Below are 24,576 nucleotides of genomic sequence, written 5' to 3' on the forward strand. Positions count from 1 at the left end.
TCATAGAGAGGGCTTTAAACTAGGTTTGAAGGGGGTAAGGGATAAAACTAGGTACACCAGAGATGAGCCTGGGGGCAGCATGCCAGTGTTAGGGGTGGATTCGATAGGCCAGCTCAAATGCATCTATGCCAATGCACTGATTATCCAGGTCATTCATGAAGATGTTAAACAGTACTGGCCCTAACATTGACCCCTGGGGTACACCACTAAGGTTTGAAGTGCCTCCAACTGGACTTTGTCCCTCTGATCACAACCCTCTGAGCCTGGCAGTTCAGCCAGTTTTCAGTCTACCCCACTGTTCTAGAAAAATCAAATGAGTAAGAAATCAAGATGGAAACTTTGTGTCCAAGTTTTCTTAAGTACCCTTCTCTGAGCTGCCCTAATTTCACAAAAGTCTTTAGATACTAAGAGAACAACATTCCAGGTTTTGGCATATTATTTAATTACACTGTAGGTTTAAAAAAAAATAAGGGCTCACTAGCTTGATTATTTTAAAAGTTGCATTTAGGAATTTGAATGCTTGGCCTCTAAGTGGCTCCAACAATCCCAGTTGGTGACCAGTATTCCTCCATAGCTGAAATAATGATTTAGCTCCCAGTACCATATACTCAAGTCAATTATTTCCTCTTCAATACATTAGATTTCTTTATATTTGTTTAAATTCTAGGCAGCAAGAATGAAAAATCTTGTCATCTTCTTCCAGAAAAGCCTCAGATAGCACTGCTAAATATTTGGCAAGATAAATGACAGAGCTGCTCTAAAATAGTCATGCATTTTAGAAAAAAAAAATTTGGTACATCTGTTGTCTCTTTTGTCAATGTGAAAGGTGAGCCAAGTAAAACGCAAAGTGGCAAAATACTGAGGAGTGACAGAAAACATGTCCATGTCACAATTCAGTTGTAAGGTTATCCTATTTCCTCTCCTTTCTGAGGATGTGACATGCTTATTTTTTTAGAAAGATGCACAGGAGACCAGAGTAAAGGTTTTTGGATCTTGCTGGCCTGAAATCAAGGATAAGAATAGCTAACTGTTAACTTTCCATACAGGTACTGTTTGGTTTTCACTATGTTGGTGACTCAGAAGCAACCTGGAAAGGCTCAGACACCTGTCAGCAGCCACCAAAACAGTTAACCTTTGCAACCAAATTCATAAAAGTGTGCTACAATGCTACTAGCCCTTTGGCCAGTTAAAAGACCATGACTTTCAAATCACACACTCATTTGGGACCATACTCAAATAGTGCTGCATAGGTTTCCACAGATGCTCAGAAAAAGCAACGGATCAGGAGTGCCAACACCTGGAACTTTCACAGCAGTAGTGTCATGCAAGGCTAGGTGAAGACTTTCATTTGTAAAGATCAAACCGGGATACCTCCCTCATAGCTGAAATTGTGCTGTGGACCAGATTATCCCATTAGTCCTCCCATGTGGGAAAAAAAAGTACTTTTTTTTCTTCAATAAAAGAACAAAGACCATTGATTTTTCTGTTTATAGAGAAGGAAAACAACTCAGGCAAAGTCCTCATTCTCTAGTACTTGGTTTAAATATGGTATGTGTTTGGGTTTTTTTATTGCTGAAACAATTACATCTCAAATCTATGAAGCTTGAGTGTTCTCTAACTCACACCTTGTGTCAGTGCAGTGACTTCAGTGGAGGTTTCTCTGAGTTATAGAAACTTCTTTTGTGGAAGAGAAAGATGCTGGCATCTGACACAACTGGCCTTCTAACCGAAAGGAAGAGAGACTGCAAAGCTTTAATACATTATCTGATTTACACTATTATTCATAGCTATGAAAATATTTAAAGTACAGCAAAAATGTATTATTTGAGTTCTTTCTTGGATGCACACAGAGCCATTGTAGCACGCTGACTGACAGCAATTATATTTTACCACCCTTGAAGCAACTACTCAGTGCAAATTTTAGGTAAGAAATTGCTAAACAGTTCTCTCCATTACTGTGCAAGAGACCTGATAAAGCAGCAGATGATTTTTTTAAAATGCAGGCTCTATCTAAATCCACTAAGAATTACAGCTTCAGCTGAGTAACTTTCCTTCTAGCAGCACGCTTACTGTTACAAGATTAATTGTCAAAAATCCTTGTGATAGTAGCACATGAGACTATAGGATTGGTCTCTGGAAGTGGACAACAGCAGGTGTACCACGTAGTAGCATTCTATACTTCTGTAGAAAAAAATTCACCAACATTGGCCAATAGTTGCTATGAGATGAGGACCATATTACAAAACATTCTGCTATTGAAAGAGCTGTGTAGCTCAGTACATTTCAGGATTACTTATGCTAAAGTTTAATTTAGGTTAATTTAATTCCTCATTAATTTAGGGAACTTGATCCCTTTGCAAAGGGTGGCACAGACACTTCATAAATGTTTACTCCAGGATTAAAATATTTTTCGTTTAGTCTGCATATGACTCAGTAGTAGCCTCCTAGATTTATCTGGATTATTTGTTAAATTTATTGAAAAGTACACATACTAAATTAATTAAAAAAAATCATCACAGAAGACTACTATTCAGTAAATAGGAATGCCAATATCCTCAATGCTAACAGCCCCAACTGAAGCAGTTTACTTAAACAGGAGGAATTAACTTCAGCACAGTCTCCTGAATGTCAATAGACAGTAGCACTGAGAAGACTTCTTTTTTAGTGTGCTATTGGTTTGGGAAACAGAATCTTTGAAAGTAGAAGACAGCAAAGAATAAAACCAAACACACTAGTCATTAATGGATGACTTCTAATACCAATTATTAAAGATAATTCTAATATTTGTCTCCTAGAAAATGAACTTTTCACAGAAGAAACAGTACAGGAACATGAACCAGATTAAAAAAAAGTAAAGACTTACCTGTTTTTTTTTTTAATCATCATCAGAGGAAAGCCAGCTGTAAAAGACAGAGCAACTCCTGATGCTCAGTTATTTGCCTTCTGTAAAAATAACAAAAACATCCTCTTCCCACCCACCCAAAAAACCCACATGCACAAATCTGAGAGGCCTCTCAGATCAGTTGAGAGCTGTAAGAAAGTTGCTTCTAAGCCTGAAGAGTATCTTATGGATAAGAGAAACCAGACAGGAAGAGCACATGTCAAATTTTTCATTCAGTCAACATACCATCCACCTTGATGTTAAAGATTCCAAACCCTCAAAAAAGGTAATTCTACCTAGATTTTGCCACCACATAGCAAAGCAAATGCTTTGTGTTAACTCAACCTAATTACTTGAAATCATAAGCCTATACTCCAAATTTGAAACAGAATAATGTTAACATTGTATTTTCTACCTTTGTCTAAGTACCAAGGGAAAAATCAGAAGATCAAGCCAGTTGGAACTTTTCAGCTTTTTAGACCTTCCTGGATATTTTCAAATCCAATCTGACATGTCTCAGCACTGTGACACAGTAAAAGGGACAAGGACTAGCCCAACAAGCTAGGCTGTCTTCAGTCTGCAAGGAAGGACCTAGATAGTTCCATTTAAAAAAAAATTTAAAAAATCCCAAAGCCATAACAGAGTAGTTTATTTGGCAAGTAATTTTCTTCTGGGTACGTAAAGTACAGGATGAGCAGCTTTCCAACCATTATTTTGCAATTGCAGAATAAAGTTTGAGGTAATACCTGTCTTTGGCTAAAATAAAACTCTGTAAGTTAAACAAATGCCTAAAGGACAAATACAAGTGTTGCTCTACATTGCGACACGTTAAAGGGAGGTGTTACCTCAATAACTAACACTTACTGAAATTCCAAAACATTTAAGTTCAGGCAAAACCCGAAAGCAGACTAAAAGCTACAGGGGAAAGAAAACAAAAAAAAAAGAGCATGTAAAAAAACCACCTGCTTTCCTGCATGAGATATCTGTTAGTGCTGAAATCTCAAGAAATAAGCACAGTTTTGGGTAAGTTCTAAGAAAATTACTGCCTTTTTCACCATCCCATAAATTAGGAAACACAAGACACACTGCCAAATAAGTTTGTGTGTAGCTACATCAGCAGTTTAAATAGGAGATCTGAGAAACTTTCAGATATTCAAGACAGTGGGCATTGCCCAAATATATACTTCTCCCTGGAGTCATCAGTCAAACCTGTACTATAAAAAGTGCCATTATGCAAATAAGTTAAAAAACAAACAAATAAAAACTAAATAAAAAACCCACCACCAACCCAGCATCCTATCACATGCTTAGTGCAATTAATGTGACAGCGGTGTAGTCTTTAGACTGATCAAGTCTCAACTGGTACTTTTTTCCTGTGAACATATCATCCAATGGGAGCACATAAATAAGAGAAAGGTATGGGGGTGTGGGCACAGGCATTTCCTTCCCCCTGCCAAATTATCTCAGAAATTTCATTTTGCATACATATCAATGATGAAAATGTTTAGCCTTGAGATTAGGCTCTCTGAGTTACAGAAACATTAATGTGATTATAGTCATCACATCTGATATTTGCAGTATGCTGTCTGTAACAGCCACAAGTACATGAAAAATATTTGTCAAATGAGGGGCCTAGTGAAAAGTGTTCTTGGTTTCACTGACAACCATAAGAGGAGGTAGCATAGTATTCCAGTGTACATAGACAAAATAATTATAAACAGGAAAGTCCAAGGAGTAAAAATATTCTAAACTACTGGGCCTAAATATTTGAGATTAAGTGTAAAATTTTAAATGCTATACTAAGTTAGAGCTGTTGCATGTAGTACTCTGCAGTTTAATGTGTATTTCTATATTAGCTTAAAATTGAATATTAATTTCCCATTGAGTTTTAAATCAAATTATGGAACACCACTCCTTTCCCGTTAGTATTTTGGTGAAGAATTTTGGAAAACCTAACTGCGCTATTTAGTTCCATCTGTTGATGTTTCTTTCCTTACCACTTTATCCGATCAAGCTCGCTAGTATTTCTCCCTTTGACAGCACACATTGTTAAGTCAGTCAGTAAACCTCGCTGCCATCCCACGCCTGTCCACACTGAAGAAGTGAAGAAATGGGGTGTTGTTTATCTAGGCAGCAGAGAGACATGGAAACAGCCTTTAAATATTTAGAAGGTTGTGACAAAGAGTGAAAGCCTTTCTCCATGTTCATGGGACACAAAAAAAAAGTGGAAGTAGGTATGAATTGTAGTAAGGGAGATTGAGATTAAATAAAGAAAAAAAAAAACCAACCCTCTCAAATAGTAAAGATAATTAAGCACTGGAATACACTTCCCATAAGGGTATCAATCATCTCCATAGATGGAGGAACCTTTCATGGTCTTTTCCAGCCCTATATCCAGTGATAAATCCTTGACATCCCTTTCAGCCTTTTATCTCCTTACACAGTTTCACAGACAGTTCTTCACCATTATCTCACAAGATAACCAAGTTTGATTTTTTCATTTAACAAATGGTATAGGGTTACTAAATCTTTTGGTATAAGAAATTGCTTGTCTAAAAGACACCAGTGATCCATAAAGTGTGACAGCCTGTCTGCAAGAGCTGCCAGCATCAGTTTTGGGAGAAGAAACTTTACCTAAGGGACTTGAAGAATAATCAGTCTCCTTGTGTCCTCCTGGTCTCCAGCCACTAGAGTCAGTAGAAACTGCATACTTCACAAAGCTGTTTTAAAAGTAAATAATCAGAATTTAAGATTTTCTTGGTATAGTTCTGAATCTTACCATATTCTTCACCTGCATAAAATAATCCTAAGGGCTAATTTTAAATAAGGTGGGGAAAAGATTTCAGTTTATTAGTTTTGATCTTGAGTTTTGAATTGTATCAGTGCTTTCTACTTTTGGATATAACAAAGACTGAATAGGAGTCTCTTTCATACATTGTATTTTTGTGCACTAACAATCTTTCAGGAAAGCTCCAATTGTTTTGGCAGATTACACACACTCTTTATCTACACAGAGTATTCTCCCATTAAATGGGACATATATAGGTTCTACTGTAAATTCCTTTAGAGGAATTGCAGAATAAGCATTCATGCCATATTCACAATGGGAGATAAGTATCTGATTTGAAATTTCAGCACTGTGGTGGTTAAAACAGTGAGAGAAAAACAACATTGTTTTGCACTTAGAAACCTGTTTCTAATCAGCTGAGCTACTCCTATGGGGTCAAATAAAAATGATTAGCTTATTAAAAGCATAGCTTTGCTATTTAATAAGCAAAAATGATTGAAAATTCTGTTCCAGATCCTGATAATTTTAGTGTTTCTAGTTAAGCCTGCAAAATTGCATTCATTATTAGTGTCTAGATTCATTAACAATTCAATTTATAGATATTAATGCTTATAATGCATGCTTCGCTTGCCAAAACTTGAAGAGAAATTGTTTCAATTAGCTTTCATGGATCATGAATCCTACCGGCTGGGTATTTTTAGACAAAAGATACAAACACATCCCCAAGCAATGCTAATGCACAGCTGGGATTCGTATGTAAGGTCAGCTAACAGTTTAAAAGGAAAAACAGTAAATGAGTTTTACACGGAACAGTTAGACAGGAACAGAACCAATCAAATATTTGCAAGTCACATTACTCCCCTTAAAAAAGCCAGGATTCCCTGGTTTTTGTGCTGTATTTTTAAAAAGCCAAACTGGGAAGATATAAACTAGTGACTAGGTTAACAAATATTTTTCAGCATGTGACTAAACATACTAGGTATAGGTACAGGCCCAAGGCAAATTGTTCCATTCTAATTTTCATTCAAACTATATAATTAAAATCAGTAAAGATAGACAGATGTAACGAAGGACATAATTTTGCTCAACATTTTCTCTCCTTTCCTTAGGTCAGTTACAGTCAGGGAGAAGAAACCAAAATCTACACAAACCATTTTGCACTACACATATAAAATAAAAGAACCACTAGATCACAGAATAAAATACTCCATTGAGCTGACCAGGTGGTAGGTTCAAGCACATTATGACCAGTGCTATCCAGCATGTGAACAGAAAGCTGGGGAGTAGCAAAACCTTCACCAGTCTCACAGCGACGCCACACCAGAAAGATGAACCCAGCTCTTATGCAATTGCATGTGCTGCGCATGAACCAAGGAAAGCATGCAGCCTCAGGATAGAGATTAGCGATTTTATCTGAGCACTTAAAGGAAAAGCAACCAGAATTGCTTAGGTCCACAGGCTGGACTTCATTAATATAAAAAAGTTGCTATAAAAAGTTGGCCTTTATTATTGCCAGTAATCCATTACCCTTCCTTCTCTTCTGAGCACTGTAAACACCAACTGGAAAATGGTGAGATTTTAGTGCAGCTACTACATAGAAGGTATCATGAGGTACATCGGATGTCTCTAAAGTCAGTGCAAGTCCCCACAGACGAAGAGCTGACCTGCTGTTCCTGCTTCCTTGAATACAGGGTTACGTGGCACGAGGACTTCAGTTGAGCCAGAGCCCATAGTCCATAACTGCTATGCAGCCCCACAGCTTCCCTCCGATCTGGCACATCTACCTCTGAGATTAGACTTGTCTTCGAGTCCTTACAGATATTAACTCCTCCATGATTCCATGTAACTTAGCACCTGATGTAATGAAAAGATGCTGGCTTGGCTTGGATTTTCCTTTTTGGTGGTTCATTGCCATTTCTGTGAGTAACATCTCTTTAAAAACAGGGTGGGGGTGAATTTCCAGTTCAGCCTTTTAACAGTGGAGGGAGGGGAAAAAAAGTCTTCAACAGATGAACAGCATATCTAAGGAACAGTCTGCATTCAACTCATGCCCATGTTATTTGTCTAGAAGGTAGTTACTATATTCTCTCTGAAACAGACCTAAGGAAGCCGTTTTCAGGAACAGGAAAAAGTCAAAGAAAATAAGTGTTTCTGCAAATGGGTAACTTCAGGTTGTGGCTCTCCTTTCTGAGAACAAGGTAAACTAAATTCCAGGAATATTCAAGATACTCAGTATTTAATGCAAGCAGCCTGACCAACCATTCCTCCGTAAAGCTGGTCTTTGTTTCAAAAGTGTCTAGACTATACAGATCAATCAAGTTATTTCTTTTGGGTTGGCTTATTTTTGGAGAGCAGCACTCTGGAGAATACCACCCTAATGGCTGACCACAGAGGTGTCTCGCACAGTCATTTCACTGCTAGGCTTGAGCATATCTGTCTCATGTTTATTTGTAGGGCAGAAAGTCAGGCCCACACTAAATTCTTTGCCAGTGATGTGAGATCATGTGTTCAGCTGGAATTTCTCTGCAGAAAAGCAATTAAGAGAAAGATTTAGAGGACTAACACCAGCACTGAAGTTAGCTGGAACCCGGTCTACAGAGCAGCAGTGTTAGCAGCTGACCCACTGCCGCTCAAAACAGCTTCGGGGCCAACTATCTCACAGAAGCATGTCGTTCTAATTAGAAATTTTTGTGGAGTTAGGACTTGAGTCAGGGTAACCTTGTTATAACTCAAGAGAAGGCAAAACCAAATGACCCATCTTCCACAGTTTAATTTCACCATATATTTGCCAATGCATTAGTAGATGATGGACCACATTTCACCCCTAGTTTGAACCACATTGCTACTTAAGCACTGCAAGGCACAAAAAGCTGCTGGGAGGAGGCGGGGGGTGGGGTGGGGTGGAATAAATCAAGATTCTCTCACAGATTCTCAAAGAAATCTTCAAAAATTTTTGAGAAAAAAATTTGTCTTAACATTTTCCAACCTTTGTTCCTTAACTCAGATATTCACTCTTTTGGATTCAGATTAGGGCCAAACAACTGGGAACAGCGGTACCAGAGAACAGATCACTCCATTCAGGCTTATATTGTGGCAAAGCAGACAGTATGAAGAAGCCCCTAGGCTACTTTTACTTATACCCATTCTATTTCAGGCCTCAGAATTAACACAGAAAAGTCATCTAAACAATGATTTTTAATCTAATGCATGTCCTCACCAGCATCCAGCAAAAAGGAACATAAGCTTACAGACCTTAACCTGCACTATCCATGTTCCTAAATTCATAGCTTGAACATTATGTAAAAAGAGTCAACTAATTTAATAAGCAAAATACCTCAAAAATGTATCAGAAATGAAATGACAATGCTAGCCTTACTGCCAACAGCTGTGGTCAGCAATGAAATCATTAGCAATACCACATTACTATTCGAGACCATAATTCATTTGGTTTAGAAAGTCCACAGAGGCCTGACTTGCTTTGCCATGAAGAAGAGAGAGCAAACAGATTCCAATTACGAGAAGATCCCGTTCTTTACCTCCACCACTTCCTACAAACATGCTTTCAGACATCTACCGGCCTCTAAACAGTCTTGATTATTCCTTTGACTGTGCAGAATCATAGAACAGCCCAGGTTATAAGGGACCTTGAAAGATCATTTGGTCCAACTTTTCATGGAAAAAGGAGCCTAAATGAGATTATCTAGCACCTTGTTCAGTTTAATCTTGAAAACCTCCAGTGATGGGGACTCTACCACATCCATGGGGAGGTTATTCCAGTGATTGATTGTAAGAAATTTCTTTCTTACATGAAGATGAAACCTCTCCCAGTACAACTTGTATTTGTTGCCCCTTGCCCTCTCCCTGTGAAGAGAGAGCCTCTGTCTTCTTTGTAGCCACCCTTTAAGTACTGGAAAACTGTGATGAGGTCCCCCCAAGCCTTCTTTTCTCCAGGGAGAAAAGACCTAACTCAATCCTCTGGTCTTTCCTCATAGGGCAGGTTCTTCAGCCCTTTGATCATCTTTGTGGCCCTCCCTTGGACCTTCTCGGTTCTGCCCACCATTCGGTCTCTTGAATTGTGGGGACCAGAACCAGACACAGTACTCCAGGTGGGGCCCAACAAGCACTGACTAGAGTGGGATGATCACATCTCTATCTGTGCTAATAATGCCCCTGCAGATGCAGCCCAGGATCCAATTTGCCTTTGTTACCGCAGCAGGACATTGCTGACTCATGTACACACTTACTGTCCACCAGGACCCCCAGGTCCCTTTCAGCAAGGCTGCTCCCCAGCCACACAGATCTCAGAATGTACTAGGCTCTCTGGTCATGACATCCCAGGTGCAGGACTTTGCACTTTTCTTTGTTAAACTTCATACAGTTCTTGCCAGGCTACTGTTCCAGCCTGTCCAGGTCTCTCTGTAAGATGGCTTTCCCTTCTGATGTGTCCACCTTGCCACCCACTTCGGTGTCATCAGCAAACTTGGTAGGGGTGTTTTCAATCCCATCATCCAGATCATTTATGAAGATGTTGAACAGCATGGGGCCCAGTATCAATCCCTGGGGGACTCCATTTGTGACATGCTGCCAGCATGAATAAAAACCATTGATCATCACCCTTCGTGTGTGGCCTGTTAACCAGTTTCCCACCCAGCTCACAGACCACCCATCCAATCTATGTTTTGCCATGAGGAAACTGTGGGAACACTTTGCTGAAGGCCAGGTAAACAATATCCACTGCTCTCCTCATATCAACAGAAAGTGCTACCTTGTTGTAGAAGGTGACCAGGTCAGTCTGGCATGATTTGCCTTTAGTAAATCTGTGTTGGCTTTTCCCAATCACCTGCTTCATTTGGCTTGCAGTAGTTTCTGAGAGGACTCACTCCATTACTTTCCCAGGGACTGAAGTAAGACTAATGGACCTGTAGTTTCCTGGATGCTCTTTTGGGCCCTTTGTGTAGATGGGTGTGACATTTGCCCTCTCCCAATCATCAGGGATATCCTCTGATCTCCATCGCTTTTCAAAGATTATGGACAGGGGCCTTGAACCAATGTCAGCCACTTCCCTTAACTTCCTGGGGTGGATTTCATCTAGGTCCATGGACTGATGTGGGTTGAGCCCTTGCAGGAGGCCACAGATCAGCCTTTCCTCCGCTAGCAGTGGGTCGACACAAGTACTGCTCTCCTGCGGTCATCCTAAGGTTGGCAATCTCCTTTTAAATATTGTCAGGTTGATAAAGTGGATGGTACAGTTAAATGGATTTGCAGACTACATTGCTTCGAAATAATTAGGTTGTGTTCCTCTAAGGCACAGAGTGGTAGCAAAGGACACCAATCTGCGCAATCTCAAAACATCCTACAGGGTATTAGTCTCATCTAGAACTGGTTATAAAGAGTCAGCACACCTAGTTGCCAGCAGGACGTGAACCACTGTTGGAAAGCAAAAGTCATAGTTAGAAAGCAGAAGCTTGCAAGAAAATGGCACTCAGGTCTGAACTGGTCCTAAATCAAAAGATGAAGTATCTGTCTCCTGTATAGCATTAAGCTACAGTGAATGAAGAAATTAAACTCTTGAGGTCAGTTAGCCAATCCTCAGCAAGCATCCACATCTTTAGCTAGATTAAGAATTTTTTAGAGCTGGCCTTTGGACCTTCATATTTTGCATATACTGCATGAGGCACTCGGACAGTGTCATCGAGAAGCATCTATTCAAAACAGAACATCAAGAACTACCCAAGTATGTCACAGCTCTGGCCTCTCCTGACCATTCTTTTACAGCATCCAGGACATGAAAACAGCTCTGTAATTGTCTACTGTCATCCTCTTTGAATCACCCTGCAGTATGAAGAAGTTTTCAAAAATCCTCAGGTTACATGTATACATGTAAACAAGTATATAAAAACAACAGAAGGCATTAGAGTGTTTCGAGTGTCAGCAGATTATCAACCTGTGATCTTTGGATGATTACTAAAAGGAGGTAGAAAAGTCAGAAAAGCAAGAGTATTAGCAGATTTAACTTGAATAAACAGGGTTTTGCAAATCTGCTTTGTTCCAGAATTTGTAAGGATGCATGATCAGAAAGAGAGCGGGTGAAGAGACACTGTTCTCCATTTTTAATTACACACAGATACAGATTTTTACCTGCTCTTAGTACTGTATAGTTTGTAACTTAAAGTTGTTTTGTTTTGTTTTTAAACAACTTAATTTCATAGTTTAAAGAAGATTCCTCCTAAAAAAAATAATAATAAAAAAAGATAAATCAAAGCTCTCTCACTCTTTAAACGCAATTTTGTTGAAGGGACACACTGCACTGCTCACCATCATCATTGTATGTTGGATTATCATCTTTACTCCACTCATCCTAAAACACACCATTTGGTCACTACATTACAGGCTTATGCAGACCCTAAGAAAACCAGCAGAACTTGTAGTTCTTGTGCTATTGAAAAAACCTAGAAATCATCACAGTAGATTTGATTAGAAGTGGTTTTAGACACTTGTTTAGTTTATCAGTTCATAGTTGCTTTTCTCCCCCACTTCGAAGAAACTTTAATATACAAATGTACATGGCATTCTACATCTGCAGCCCAAAATTAGAGACATTTAACTAATTTCAGACTGCTACCACTGTTCTCCATGTCTACCTCTTGATAGACTGTAGTATAGATGGACCTTGTGGTTTCACAAGCCCTAGCCCTAAACTGGATGATGTATCATACATATATGCTAAACCTACCTACACTGCAGACCTCCTAGTGCTAACCTCACCTCTCTTCTTCACCTGTGCAGATACACACTAGAGGCAACAGTACTGCCCAGTTTTAGCCTTGACTTTCCTAAATGCAATCAGTTCTGAATTTTTATTTTAAACAAAATGCATCCTTTTCCTATTCTTTGTTAATATATTAAAGAACATTTTAAACTGTATTCTTAAAAGATTAGTGGTAACAAAGATGGGACAACATGGTACACCTGTAATGGGCACCTTGGAAAAATATATGATGGCAAGTAGCTCCTTTTTTCAGAGGTTTATGCAGGAAAAGTGCAAAGAAGACCAACAAACTGCTTTTCACTGTCAAATGAAAATTTCCATCAATAACGGAAAGTTTTCCAACTGGTAGTTTGGTTAGTTGGAACATCCTGTATTATCAGCAAAGTGTTTTTATTTTTAATTTCTTGGAGAGTAATTCAGGGAAAGCATTTGTCATTTTGTTGGTTTTTTCTGTTGTTGTTTTTAATTACATCCCTGATAATAGTTTGTTTCCTTTGGTAGGAAATGTAGTAACAGAGTCAGTTTCCTAACAAAGGAAGCAAACAGGTAAATTCTCCAATATTCCACCCTTAACTCTTGGGCCAGTTTAGCTATAATTAAGGATCTAAAGTAACCCCAGATAGTAACATTTTCATTGCAGGGCCAAATCTCACTATTTTTCCACCTTACAAAAAGAGAATTACTAGCTGCATTTCCTATCCCTACTCCTAAGCACACCCACATCTGAATTATAATGACTGGCAGATAAAGACTGAAACCTGGCATCTTATGACATCTCCCATATTTAGGGTTTTGTACATCAATGACACCATGCTGCATCCCACCTGGAAATTAAGTAACTGGATAAATACACTCAAAAAGGAAAAGGACTCTGTACTGTTGGATTATGCTTAGGTTCAGCATTTTAACAGTTTTCTAGGTTTTACAACCATGCAGTCAGATCAATGCTGGAAACACAGAAAGAGTAGCATAGACAAGGAAGCCAGCTTTTTTTTTTTTCAATTAAAAAAAATTAACCCTTTCCCTGAATAAGCCTAGACAAGATTGCTAAAGACAAAGGCGTGTACAAATGCTCCCACAAACACTAAAGAAGTATATGGAATATTCCCTAAAGTCCTATGTGAAGAAAACTAGTGTGTGTCAAATACAACTCTTAAATAATTGGGCCATCATGTTCTGACTTCGCCTCAGTTTCCAGATGTTCTTCAGATGGCCTCAAGATGTTGGTCAATCTACAGCTCATTTCAATTGTCTAGTCCTGAAGTAACTGAACTGGGGTCTACATATGAAAGCAACTATACAATTCCATTTGTCTTGTTTTGAGCAGATGGAAAACCAGCACACATGCCATAGCTGTTAAGTACCCAGAAGCAGAATAAAAACTAACAAAAAATAAATTAAGAACTTATGTTACAAGCAGCTCGTCCTGCTCCCTTCAAGATCCTGGTATAAGCTTCTTCCAATCTACCAGCATTATGCCAGGCTTGTCTAGCTCTCATACAATCTCATACTGTCACCAAGTAACACTTTCATTTCACCAGCCAGCTCACAACAACGAGGCAAAGCTGAATACTATCAGCATATAAAACACACTGTAAGAGATGCAGTCATGGAAAGAAGCAATACTGCAAGAAAGGGAGGACCCAGACCAAATGACTAAGTGCCCCAAACTACTTTGCTTAATGGGCAAGTCATGGAGGGACAACTCCATCTACTGCAAGTACTGTAGATGCAACAAAACTATCCATCCATCTGCAGAAGACCTGTGAAATCACACATGCACTCTTGATCTTCCCCCATCACTGGAAGGCGATCAGCTAGAGCTAACAGTGCATCCATTCCACATGTCTGAAATTGCCAGATTCTGCCTATGAAAACAAACACAAGTCATCCCCACTGACTAGAGGATATAAAACAAGCTTGCAAGCTGTAGCCTGGAAGTCTTCCAGGACCTGCAACACATCAACAAACTAAAATGTTGTGACACTTGAAGGGAGTGACCAGAGCTGAAAGGTGTTCCTGTGATGCCTACCCCCATACACTGAAGAACACAAATTGGCACCCTTTCTATCTCACACTTAGTAGTATCAGATTTTGGACCAATTTCTACAGCTTGACATGAGACATTTTGCAAGCCACAAGTCCCCTTTATCTCAGGATGCAAGTTTCCCCTTGTGGTGTCTACAGATTTATTAGTATTTATTATCTCCAAAAAGATACAAGTATCCCAAATTTGTCACTGCTATCTGTACTCATCTCTGACACAAGATAGCTGAATGGTTAAAAATAAAATACAGATTTATACAGAGTCAGGAAGGTCAGATTTCCAATTACAGAGCTAGAAACAAGATTAAAGATAATTAAGAATTGCATATATTATGTTTAAACCAAAAAGATTGTCTCTTCTGTATACCTTGTCTAGAATGCTTCTGTGTTTTGCTAGCCACAACAGTTGTGGACTGAGTCCACAGATTCATCCCATTTTCCATGTGACCATTTCAGACCACAAGCGTTTAGAGCTGGCTGGGAAGAATGACAAACCCAGGCCTGTCCATCCCAGACTGCTACAGGCATCTTGCCTTCCTTCAGCAAATTCTATTTTCTCATGCATTCCCTCATTTTAAATTTAGTTTCCCCATTTGCTTTCTTAATCAAATCAAGAACGTAACTTCCATGATCTACCTCTCCTTACACCAAATTTTTAAAAATTTTTTTTATTTTCAACTAAAAATGTTACATTGAAGACATTGGCGCAATGACTTACCTTCAGTATTCACAACATCCCTTGGTATTGACTTTCTCCTCCCAGCTCACTTAAGGCAGACAGTCTGTTGTGTTGCAGCTTTAATCATCTCTTCCTTCCATGGACACCTAGGACATGGTTTAAAAATACTTCTTAGACTTGCAATACTTCACATCAGTTTAATATTTTTCTTATCTTCCTTTCCTATGGAAAGCAGGCATAGATTTTAGACATACCAATAGCATAGATAACAGAGCTGGTACCAAGAAATTTACGCTTATAACTTTTCCATTATCACCACCACCTTTGTCAATTTTAGGTGCTTCTGGCATCATGTTCCAGCTGGGGGAGAAAACAGTGAACTTCCTACTGACTGATACTCATTGTTTGGTGGATCTCAAATAACCTTTATGTCTTACACTACACCTCAGATATCCTTCACATGTTTCACAAGCACTTCAGCAAGTGCTATTTAGGCAAAATTAGTTATAACCTCTATCAGAAGCCAGATAAAAATGCAGCAAGCAGAAGACTTACCTATACACATCTGTAGACTCTTACATCAGATCCATGCACTTCACCATCCTATCTTGCAGTTGCTAGACCACACTATGTTCACTGCAGAGAAAACAAATGAGTCTCAATTCCAGACGTTCTCCAGTTTTACAGCAATAGCCATTTGAAATAGAAGAGTCTTTTACATTCACTTCATCATCTTTATCTCACTGTAGCTGCTCAGCAAAGAAGATGAACTGTACATTTTTACATTTAGTTGTACCTACAAGCTCAGTCAGAAAAGGCCTCGGTTAAAATTCAATTCATGACCCTTAATGGGCTAAACACAGCCGGAGTGGGGGGAGCATGGCAAAACCTTAAATTTCTAATTTTCTCCCCAAAAATGAGCAGCTGCCCATATTAAGAGGTCAATAAGGTTTCAAAATCAAACATTAAAAGTTCAGAAACACTTCAAGGTTCCCTATCCTACTCCAGTTCATTTTCTTTTGTCATATACAACAGCATTGTTGTGCAAGACTTCTACCTAATTCGGCTTATAGCGCTAAGCTGAAAGGCTTTTCTAATACATAAAGCATCAGGCTAGAAAACATGTTTCATGTCTGCTCCATCACAAACCCCTTGTAAAAAAAGCTAGCTGAAGCCACACCATAATGTACACAAAGGAATGAATTAAGACTTTACCAATATTGTGCTAAGAAATTACCCATTGTTTTGAGTAAAACTGCAAATTAGTTTTAAATTTCAACTCAGGACACCAAAGAAAGAGAAAAATTAAAAAAACCAAACCCAAACCTACTGCTTTTTGACAAATGAAGTAAACTTTGGTTGTTAAATAACTGTTTATACAGAAATGCTTCAAAACAAAGTCAAATTCTTCTTTCAAAAACAAAGCATGGGCATTGATTTCTATAAGTTCTTATTTTTCTGACTTTTTTTTTTTCCCTCCCAACACTTGAATGATTCAATAAAGTGAAATTGTTTTTGGCAAAGAGCACTCTTCACCAGGAATTGTTTAAATGCTTTTCTTGAACAGTTTCTTTTTGTCTTTTCTAAATTCAGTGATTGGTTTTACAACCTTCAAACTTTTGCAACTTGTAATTCTATGGTTACATATTCCTCCTCCCCTTTAAAAACTCCACCCATTTAACAGTACTAAATACAGCTGACAATTTTTGCATTTTATTTTTTGCAGGAACAGACAGGCCAGTGGTTAGAGTAAGGAGGTTTACATGGTGAGAGGATGATGGAAGAGAAACAGGAGAGACAGAGTAGGCACAGAGGGACTTAAGTAGTAGGACGTAGGCTAGACTGGCAGAAGGAAGTGTTAATAGGCATAAGCAAAGATGAACAACTCCCCTTATTTTCACTACCACCAGAGAAGTTCACCCATTTCTTCCCCAGATACTTTTAGCTTTCCATTGTTCTACCCTTTATGCCAAAGCTCCCTCTAACTGATCTTTAGATTATGTCACTTTCCCTTTTCAAGGATCTTCAAGACTCACTGCTACAATGATGATGACAGGAATCAGCTGAAGGGCAATTAGGAAAAATTGCTGTTTGGTACATTTTCACAAAACAACAACAGCAACGCGCACAAAAGTTAGCAAATACATTAATTCAAGATGTCAGATATTTGGCAAAACGCTCAGTCCTAGTTTACAGAAAAGGCACTGGGACTGCAAGCACCCAGGATCACACGGGAGTCCCAGATTTACAGTCTACTAAGCCATACTGTCATACTCTGCCCAAAAGATCATCTTCTGGCACCCCAAGTCAGGTACAAGCTGATAAGCTGGACCAACCTCACCATAAATGAGCTGCATACAGTCCAAACATTTAACTTCTCAAGCCACCAGGAGATGACAAATTGCCTTCCTCTGGTTATTGAGAAAGGTTCAACTGCCTCCCCCCCACCTCCCAACTAAAACCAAACAAAAAATGCTCTCAGCAGTTGTTAGCAGCGTGAACAGTCTATAAAGAAAGCAAGTTCATCCCTTCTTGGGCTAATGGAAAACAAGGCTCCAGAACATGAGACAAAACATAGGTAATGATAATAAATGGGAAAAGGAAGAGGAGAATTCTGAAAAAGGTCAAGAGAGTATCAGATAAGCTGTCATGAGAAGGAAGAGTTATTGTACTCATGAGCTACTTGTAACTTCGTTATCTGAGCCTCAGGTTTTTCCTTCCCTCAAGAGACAATTCCTGTGGTAAGCTCAGCAGATCCCACCCCCATACAGTCATTTTGTGCATTTTGGAAAACAACAGAGTTGGGTGCTCCAAATATCCCCACAGGAAAGGGTCAATTTCAGTATTCCTGAGCAGCCAAGTATTAAGCCTATTCTTCAATATTTTGGTTAAAAAAAAAATTGGTTTGAAGGCTTTCCATCTCAAAAAGCTTTGATTCTGATATGATCAGAAACCCCAAGTTTTACCTTGTTGCAAAGACTGGAAATTTACATCTTGCATTAAAAAAAAAAAAAAGTTATTTGTGTGCAGGAATGACTGCCTAGTTAAAAAAACAAACACCAAAAAAACCCCAAAACCCACCGCTCTCTGCCCTTCTACTTTCACACACCCCATGTTCAAGAGGCAGGCTCCTTGCTGGTATTTGAACTTAGTAAAAGGAAGCCACTTCCTCATTAAGACATACCCAACTATGGTAATAACATGGAGAGCCAAAAGTAGTAACAGATTTATTATTACCACTATGTGGAAATAAATTTTTTTTTTTTCTCTGTTACTCAATCCACTTAATTATCCATGCAAAGTAAAGTTATTCCTGGCAGCCACAGAGGCAAAACTAACTTCAATAATGCTGGGGGTGGAATGGTTGTTACGCAGGAGAAGAAACTAAATAGTTCAGTAAATTAGCCCAAATAGATACACACTGGGATTGGCCTCTAGAGATTCAAAATACCAAATTCAATGCTTTTAGGCTTATCATACTTTTTATTTAATAGAGAAATGTCTGATCTGAGACTGCATCATATCCCAAAGACTCTACAAAGAGGTAATTTTTTCAGAGAGTGCCCTGAGGGTAACAGGAAAAATTACAGAAAGCTTCAAACCATTCAGCTCCCACAAGTATCCCTGCATTCTGGACTTTCACTTAAGCAACAAAGCACAACCAGCAAGGAATTTGTGGTGGTTACTGAATACTTGGATGGGTAGTACAAAGCACAGCACTAAATGCTTCAATATCCCAACATTTTCCTGGAAAAGCATAGTCTGATTTCAGTGAGGGGAGCACCAGGCTGAGATTGCAGCATCTTCTTGATGTTACTGGCCTCAACACAGCTCAGCCTGAAACACCATGTACCCCCAGCTCCCAGGGCATTCCAGAGGCACTGTGTGTTTGCTCTTAAGCTTATTTGTCCTAGAAAATGTCCCTACAGGCAGGTTTTACCTCAGGGGTGAGGAGTGAGGAACAAACCCAAAACATGTACCTATGACAATTGGAGTATGGAGAAATCAAGCCAGAGAGGGAAAAAAACCCCAAAGCTACAAAAAGCACACAAAAAGCAAGAGCTGAAAGTGAAGAAAACCACAGAATTTATTCAAAGTATTTATTTCAACTGTCCACAGGCACATTGATTGTCTAAACAATGAACAACAGGAACACAAATGAACACTATGGGAAAAGAAACCCCCTCACATTTTTTCACTGCAGTAAAGTACAGACCACCAAGAACAGCTTGACTCAAATACCCAGCATCAGTTCCCACACGAGAATTGTTATTGTTGGCTTCAACACCCAAGTCCAACAAGAACAGTAAGAACATACATTCTGCTAATGTTTGAATAACCCTTGCCAACAAATTGATCCCACAGCAGCAAGGCTGTAGGAGATGGGTTAAAATAAGTAAATGAGAGAGAGAAAGTAAGTAAAGGGAAACGACATGCAGCACTCCTCTTTTAGCATAGAAGTGTTCAGTGGGACCTCTTTTTATTTCCCTTATTTAAAACAGATTGTTTCTCTCCCCCCCCCCCCCCTTCGGAAAGAAACAACCCAAAAGGGCATTGGTGAGCATCTGTAATTTACATGCAAGGGAGACACAACTGCCAGAGAAATACAGATTCCACAGATGCTAACCCAGAGGACAGCCCAAATTAAGCAAGTCTCTAAATAAGGAATGGGAGGCACTTTCTGAAGAAAAGCAGCATTTTTCCAAAGTAGGCAATTACAACTCTCAGCTTAACCCCAGTCCAGCAGACAACCTTCTACATTTACCTGGTTACTCTAAAATAAATCCATCACTTCCGTAGTTAAAAAGGATGAACAGATCATTGAGATAGGTAACAAACCCTAGTGTCTTCTGTATCTGAGTTTTGCTCTCTCTATCAGAGACAGTATTTTGAAACATCAAAGTGGGCTTGACTAGTAAACCTGAAAACCAAGCCCCTGTTAATCCACAGATTCATTGTGGCAAAGAGCGATCAAGGCTCCTGATACACAGGCTAACGGCCTGTTCAGAGCTGAGTTAACTGAACTGTACTGTTCCAAGGGCTTGAGCTCATATTTCTGCACAGCATGATATTGTATAACTGCTACCCCACAACCAGCTTAGTTATCTCTTGCACAGTGGAGTTATAATCTACACCTCCAAACCAGTTTCATTATCACTTCTCAAACTGCCAAGGGAGCAAATCTGCAGAAGACGAACAGAATTGTAATTTTATTCTTATGTGACCATTTCTTCTCTAGGAAAGATAGCTTCTGTCTCCAGAAACAGGTCATATAGCATCAAGGACAACACTGACTTTTGACCATTCTTTTCAGGTACCTTCATTCTTCTCCTTCTCAAACACATTCACCTGTTTTGTACATTAGCTCATCAGAGATGCAGGCATGTACACATTGCTACAAGTGCAAAGAAAAGACAGAGTGAATAATTAAAAATACAGTAAATTTATAGTTGTTTTAAACTGCCATGCCCTAGTATAGCCTATTTCCTGAAGACATTTCATTCTTTCAATCTTTTAAGTCCTTTACAGACTCTTAATATTAAATGGAACTCTGTATCTTTAATTGTGATTTTCCATCTTGCACAAGTAAACCTTTTCCATAGTACAGTCTCTTTTTAAGTTATAAATAAAACACCCAAGTATTTTCTTTTTCCCACAGATGAGAACATTAAAACATTGACATTTTAATCTGTTCTATACAAGAGTAAGTTGTGTCAGCACACTGCTTCCAGCTACAACAACAGAAAAACCCAAGTTTAATTAAAGACAGAGTGGAGAAGCTGCATTGTGGTGTCTGAACCACAAAGATGCACGGCATAGTCTCTCGCTCACTCACAATTTTGGGCTCAGTTTCCTCTTTGGATAACTGCTTGGCAGACAAAAGATGATTGAAAAGAAAGGGGAGGGAAGAAAAGAAACAAATGTATATCCTCAGATAGGAAACGTGAAAGATGAGACAATATACCTGAGACTTATATACATTAAAAATTGTACCCAGAAAATAGTAAATGCATAGCACAAACAACCCTATCACAAATGCATAGCAGAAGCCAATCACATCCATATCAACCCTGTCACTTCAATGCTAGGGCTTGCACTGATCCAAGCTTTAATGCTGTGAATTAATACCCCTTTCCACTGAAAATTTCTTTCCCCCAGCAAGTTCCAGTTCTATTTTTAAAAATGAAACCACAAAATTCTGTGTTTCTACTTCCAAGTAAGCAAGAAACACACTGTCTGCCAGGTAGCACCTAATACTTCTAGCAGGAATCTTCCAGCTATTCATCAGCCCAGGCCCTTTCAAGGTACAGGATTGCTGCAACAGGGGCACGGTGGGTGCCCTGTCCTGTGATGGAGAACACCTGAAGGGAACAGAAGACTGCTCTACTACATCAGCAACTCCCTTCCTGCACTCCTGCCTATGAGCTAAAAGATGGAGCTTTGCAGATGTCAGGTTATTTCTACCAGCACTTCCTCAGCAGGACAGGCAGCAATGCTTCCCACACCATCCTGCCACCTGTGCTCACTGCTGCAAAGGAAGGCAATGTGTAAGGAGAGGCTGAGAGAACTGGGTCTGTTCAGCTTGAAAGAGATGAGGCTAAGGGGTAACCTAATTCCTGTCTGCAACTACCTAATGGGCAGTTGGAGAGAACTGCAAGACAGACTCCTCTTAGAGCTGCTCGGCGAAAGGACAAGAGGAAACGAAACATAAGAAAGTTACAGCCAAGGAACTTTCAGCTACAGACAAGAAAAAAAAACTCTTCGGTGAGTGTGGTCAGAGAGTGGAACAGGTTGCCTGGGGAGGGTGTACAATCTTCAGCTCTGGAGTTACTTCAAAACCAAGGGGGAGAAGGTCCTGATCTGCCTAACATAACATCAGTAGCACTGCTTTGAGCAGGGGGTTGCACCAGGTATCCTCCAAAATGACATTTCCATCAAAATTATTCTACAATCATATGACAGACCTGCTGCTCACACCCCTGCTACTACATGGAAAATGGGAGCAGGTAGACAACAAAAAAGTAACCCCCAATAACAAATTATGTATGACACTGCAGACCAAAAAAAAAAATAAATACACCTTTGACTCACATAGCCATGTGTGTTCAGACTGCACATGCTAATAGTTCCCAAATAGTTATGGCAGCATCAGAATTCTTCATGAGAATGACTTCCTCACAGATGATAGCCTTGGGCACTTATATTTCCAAGTCCGGAACCTAACTTTTACATTTAGGTCTTAGAAGTAGTATAAAAATTAACGCAGAGTTGTTCTGCACCTGGCACCTCCCAGTAGCCATCAGTTGGATGAGAATTTCTTTCAAAACTGCAAATGCTGTCATCCTGAAGTTTTTCCTTGCTCAACAGGAAAGCCACAAACACTGAGCCATTTACTATGGTTTCATTACATTACCCAGAGGTGCTGTGTCATATTATTTGTTTAATAATGCACGTGTCAAAGACACTGCAAACAGGAATATCAAGGGAGTAAGATACAAGTGTTTTCTGCACTAGAAGTGAGACTCATCACTTCTAATGAGTTCATTTTGTCAGTATTTCACATCCAAATTTCATCTCCAAGTATGTAGAAGTCTTAGTAATATGCCTCTCAAAAAACAACAACACCCATGTCATTTCATAACATTGTCACTCACTGGTTGGAGAAGAATGTTGCTAGTGTTTGATCCTGCTCTCTCAAAACTTCACTTCAGTTCCGAAGTAAAAGGACAACAGTTTAGGCTAGCCAATATCCCTAAGGTGGGAGATAAATCAAAGTGAATAAGAAGAGTTGTGTAAAAAGGAACAAAATGGAAAGTGGATAAGAAACTGAAAAATAAGTAGACTAGGGAAAAAATAGTAACACAGTTCTTTACTATAAGGATCAGCAGCTACTAGCGTTTGCAAAACTCCATACCAGTCTACTTCCAGTTAAATGAAGCTATGATTATCTAGTCTGAAAATAAAGCTGGAGTGTAATATGTATAACTCAAACTGTACTAGAAGTCACAGGCAAGTTACAATATATCTCCCCAAATTTGGAAGAAAAGCTTTTCAGCTGGCCAGCAGAATAAACGATGATATAGGTGAAGATGCAAAGGCGAGGGGGGGAATACCTATTCACCTCAAACTTTTATGGGTAGGTATGTAAAATTGTTTCCTGACCCATCTTTCACACAGAATAGGAAAGATATTTATATCAAGGAAAATATATTCACATTCTTGACCACTTTCTCAAAAAAACCCCAAAACCCAACAACAAACCACCCACCAACCAAAACACTCCTCACAAGAAACATACCCAGCTCTCATTAAACACTTAAAGAATAGCCAAATTTTCAAACTAACTCAGCATACTGGATGCATGTTGATTGCCAAGCTTCTCTGAAAATCTGGCCCAGTTACAGATCCCAAGCTCTTGAAGATGCAGCCACATGCACTGCATTCCTGTTGGACATTACCACCTCTTCTGTTCGTACATGTACCAACTACCAAAAAAGGCACCTGTAGTATTGTACCTGATGAAAAGGAAGTATTAAATATCTGTTCGTGAGAGCATGGCAGTTGATTTATACACCTGCTTTCCTCAGCAGATGCACATGTTTCACTGTATTTTCATTTTCAAGCATGTCAGTAATGTGTGTCAACTTTGCAATTTTTTCCTGTGCAAAAGCACCATGTTCTAAACTTGACATTTGTGAATGTAAACTATGAAGGAATTTCCAAGAGTGCTTTCTCCATCTACTTCTCAAAGATGGAAAAAAAAAAATCCTAAGAAAGTCAGTGAATCCAAGTAGAGACTTCAGAAGTCCTTTCAGACAATCAAAAGCAGGATTTTCCAACCAAGCAGCTGTAGTTCATTAGATCCGCCATGGACCGTGAAAGCCACTTGCCAATAGTGTCGAAAGACTATTACTCATTTCAATCTCTCTGAAGAGGACAGCTCTCTGACAAAGCATTAGTGAAAAACACAGAGTTTGGGGCTCTGACTGGAACAGCTAAGCATGCAGGCGGAAGTTCAATACTTAACACAAAGCTGAGTTGCGAAGGCAGATTGACGTCCCAGATTTTCACCTTCAGAGATCAGAGCTTCTGTCTAGATTATAAATGGAAAAAAAAATATTTTGGAAATAAAAATAAGCTGGCTACGTGGCTGATAATCATACCATACAACCTGCCAGAAGCCTCTTTGTGAATAGCAAGTTTTCTACACCCCTTTGAGTCTTGCTAACCTGCAATTGACAGCAAGAAAAAAAAACAAACTCTGGGACTAGTCAAGTCAGCTAAGAATCTCTCAAAATCCACCAGTCAAGTTAATCAGAAATACTAAGATGTTGCCCCCAAATAAATACAGGATTAAGGCAAATGTAAGGAGGGAGTCTGAAAAATACTAATATTGTTCCTTTCATGAATTA

The 24,576-nt window shown here is 39.2% G+C and overlaps 1 long non-coding RNA gene across 1 annotated transcript in view; it reads right to left on the reverse strand.

Moving 5' to 3' along the window:
- LOC142036511 (uncharacterized) overlaps positions 1 to 15,772 on the reverse strand; it is a 64,551-nt gene extending 48,779 nt beyond the window's left edge. Inside the window, exons 1-2 of the long non-coding RNA XR_012652162.1 lie at positions 15,719 to 15,772; positions 15,203 to 15,309 (exon numbers count right to left, since the gene is read on the reverse strand). This is a non-coding gene — a long non-coding RNA (uncharacterized LOC142036511). The remainder of the gene's footprint in view (positions 1 to 15,202; positions 15,310 to 15,718) is intronic.
- Positions 15,773 to 24,576: the final 8,804 nt, after the last annotated feature.

The sequence above is a fragment of the Buteo buteo genome, chromosome 11, assembly GCF_964188355.1.
Source record: "Buteo buteo chromosome 11, bButBut1.hap1.1, whole genome shotgun sequence".
Lineage (NCBI taxonomy): Eukaryota > Metazoa > Chordata > Aves > Accipitriformes > Accipitridae > Buteo > Buteo buteo.